This window comes from Bison bison, unplaced genomic scaffold (assembly GCF_000754665.1).
Source record: "Bison bison bison isolate TAMUID 2011002044 unplaced genomic scaffold, Bison_UMD1.0 scf7180017864498, whole genome shotgun sequence".
Taxonomy (NCBI): Eukaryota; Metazoa; Chordata; class Mammalia; order Artiodactyla; family Bovidae; genus Bison; species Bison bison.
This window is the reverse complement of record NW_011495057.1, coordinates 2682135-2686144: the sequence shown is the minus strand read 5'-3', so window position 1 is coordinate 2686144 and position 4010 is coordinate 2682135.

Genomic DNA, 4010 nt, shown 5'->3' with positions numbered 1-4010 from the left:
CCCCCAGGGTCAGCCATACTCCAGTTTGGGGAGGGGGCTGCCTCCTGCCCCCTCCTCCGCCCCCCGCCACCAAGAGACTTCCCAGGTGGCTCAGTAGTAAAGAATCCACCTGCCAATGCAGGAGATACAGGAAACGTGAGTTTGATCCTTAAGTCAGGAAGATCCCCTGGAATAGGAAATGGCAACCTACTCCAGTATTCTTGCCTGGAAAATCCCATGGACAGAGGTGGCTGGTGGGCTACAGTCCGCTGGGTCACAAAAGAGTCGGACACGACTGAGTGACAGTGTGCACACACTGCCCCGTGCCTCTCTGTGGACATCCCCTTCCAACACCATAGGAGCAAGATGTTTGAAGGGGTGGTAAATACATTTGCAGCAATAATAATACCTTTCTCTGCTGTGAATGACTGTGCAATGACTCCACTTGTCCTGATCTTGAGTGAAAGGATTTACTGAACTGGATTTCCTTAAATGGATTTTACTGTCATTCTTTAATACCTTTTCCTCCCCTGATCAGTATGTAATTGGCTTTACAAATCAATAGCTGGCTACTTGGTGGCTATAGAACCAGGGGTGACTCCAAAATGGGGGGTCTGGCTTTAACTTGATTGCAATGTTTTGTGTCTTGCGTCTGACTTTTCTAAGATAGAAGTTAGCGTGCACTGGGCACGCACCAGGTGCCAGGCACTACGCTGGGGTAGAGTATTTCACCTCCACGGTAAGCCTGAGGCCAACGTGCTGTTGTTATTATTATCATTTCCACTTTATAGCTGAGGAAGCTGGGATTTGGAGATGTTTTCAGTTTCTTAGATGGTCTTAGGTGATCAAAATCCAGCATGTGAGTTTTTAGCCTCTCCACCATAGGAATGGAAACTGAAGCTTCCCTGGTGGCTCAGACGGTAAAGAAGCCTCCTGCCAATGCAGGAGACCTGGGTTCAATTTCTGCGTCAAGAAGACCCCCTGGAAAAAGGAATGGCTACCCACTCCAGTAGTCTTGTCTGGAGAATTCCATGGCCAGAGGAGCCTGGCGGGGCTATAGTCCTTGAGATCAAAGAGTCGAACACTACTGAATGACTCACACACACACACAGACAAGCAATACTTAAGATTTTGCAACCCTGACATCCGATGATTTTGTGAACTCTTTAAAAGAGCGGATGGATTCTGATAAGACTCGTTGGATAGAATTTACTGTGAAATTATACATTTTCTCCAGGTCAGCTGATCATGCATGCATGTTCCAGGCTGTCATCTTTGGACAAAATGGTACCCAATAAGACTTTTCCATTGGATTTTTAAAATTTTCATTTTCATTGGGTATATAGTTAAAAGTTTCAGAGCTTAATCTATTTCAAAGAAAACTTGATTTTCTTTTCAACTGTAAAACAAAAATATTGTCTGTCTTAGTCTTCTAGGACTGCCTAACAAAATATCACAGACTGGGTGGCTTAAACAAAAGAAATTTATTTTCTCATGGTTCTGGAGGCTACAGCGTCAAAGATCAAGGTTCCTGCAGGGTTTGGTTTCTGGTGAGACCTCTCTTCTTGGTTTGGAGATGGCCACTTTGTCTTCATGTTTCCTTTCCTCTGAGAGAGAAGTGGGGTAGGGGGGAGAGAGAGAGAGAGAGAGAGGAGAGAGAGAGAGAGAGAGATCTATCTATCTCTTCTTTTTACAAAGCAACCAATCCTATGGGGTTAAGGCCCCACCCTATGCCCTCATTTAACCTCAGTTACCTCCTAAAGGCCCTATTTCCAAATGTTGTCACACTTGGTGTTAGGACTTCAGCACAGTTGTGGGGGACATAGTTCAGCCCATAGCAGTCTCTGTCATTGCCTTGGCATCCAGCTGCCCGTATGTAGGGCAGCAGCTCAGTGACTGAGCCTGGTTCTCCTCGTGCACTTGGAGGAGTCAGCTCTTCCCAGGCTGTCCATTTCACCTGCCTCACCCTCCTCCATGTGTCTGGAACATGCAGGACCAGTGCAGAGGAAAAGTCTCTAACACGACCTTGATGTGTGTTTGTTATGCTTGCAAAGCAGTCTCTCTTCTCCTGAGTTTAAAAAGGCAATGGAAGGGGACTTCCCTGATGGTCCACCGGCCTCTGTAGACTTATGTCCCAACTTCTCAACGGCATCTCTTCACTCTTATCTCCTCTGGGTTCAGTGCCCTCTTGACACAAGAACAAATTCTTCCTAGTATTAGGTTCTGGATTGTAACCTTGTGTCAGTTCAAGGGCACAGTTCTGGAAGATTTGATGGAGGCTTGTTTGTAGCGTCCCCCACATGGTGGTGGCCTCTGGGTGCTTCAGAGTCACTTGGCAGCTGAGACACAGCACTGCCTTACCCACGAACACGCCTGGACTTGTTTTGACTGTACATGGATGGCATCTCTGAGCTGTGACGACGTGCTTTGAGGGTGCAAAGCTTCACAGATGGCAGGTCAGACTGTAAATACTCCACTCCCATCCCATCATAAAACCAGTCCAAGGAAAACACCAGAAACTAATTAAAATGAAGACAACAGTGCAAATATTTATGGGGGCAGAAACTCAAACAACACTAGCAGAAACAAAACATTTCAGATCAGTGTTAAGTGAAAACCATAGTGGTATCTGATGGGAATATATGTATATATATATATTTATATAAAATATTTACCATCAGATCTGAGACCTTCAAATGATTGCTATAACTGGGAGGATAAAGTCGTGTATGTTGTTTACTCAAAACGGTAATTAATTTCAGCCATTTGCCTTCATACTGATCGTCTGGTGTTGCATGATGTCATAAGAAGGGCATGAGAGCTGGAACCAGGATAAATGCCACAGGAGTTGTGTAACTTTGAGTGTGTTCCCTAACCCTGTCCAAAGTGACCTTTGGTTTCTTCAGCTGAGAGGAAGAGAAGAGAGGAAAAGAGAAAAGAAAAAAGGGAGGCAGAAGAGACACAGCCCTAAAGACGTGGTATCATTTGGAGGGGCTAAAATGTATACTTTCTAATGTGAGGGCTCAGGCTGTGGGCTTGAACTGGGGTGCTCAGGTTCAAAGCCCAGCTCCCTCATTCACTGGCTGTGTGACATTGACAAATGCCTTAGCGTCTCTGTGCCTTTTTTTCTTACTTGGAAAGCCAACCTGTGTTGTGAGCATTAAGTTAATAAATATATATGCATAAATATTAATACTTCCAATAATACCTAGCTTACAGTAAGCACCCATAAAGTGTTAGATATTACTATTATATGAGATGGTCTTTACTTGGAGGATAAAATAAGTGCGCTGGAGGAGTGAAAGAATGGAGGGAGTTTCTCTAAGGATTCTGTGCTTTTGACTAGGGAATAAACAGCAGAAGGGAAAGAAATGAATATTTAAGTTGCTGGTGGCTCAGATGGTAAAGAATCTTGCTTGCAATGCAGGAGACCCAGGTTTGATCCTGGGTTGGGAAGATTCCCTGGAGAAGGGAATAGCAATCCGCTCTGGTAGTCTTGCCTGGAGAACTCCATGGACAGAGGAGCCTGGCATTATTTCAGGTCATGCCGTTTCATACCACTGCATGTGCCTGTCTTATACTGGAAGCTACATATTCCCACTAACTAAATCAGATATGATACAGATGAAGACTCAAAACAATATCTGTTCTAGGAATGAATAATCCTGTGATCAATTTTTTTTTTTTAATTTCTATTTTTTGGAGGAGGAATCTGAAGATCAGAGAGATTAAGTTATTTGTTTGAAATCACACAGCCAGCAGCAGTTGAGCTGGGATTTGAGCCCAGGTGCCTATGGCTCTGAATCTTCCACCCTTTCCATTACACCATGATGCCTCTCACAAGGAGTCAGCCAGGAGGGAGGCACTAGAGTGCTCCTCACGCTGCCAGAGGGGGCCAGGACTCCTATTTAGTGATTGCTGCACAGCAGACAGGGCCTGGAGTGCAATCATTCTACCAAGTGCTGCCTGGGTGCCCCTCTGTCACGGTTGCTGCCCTCCCTCCCCTTCCAGCTGCTACCATCATCCAAGCT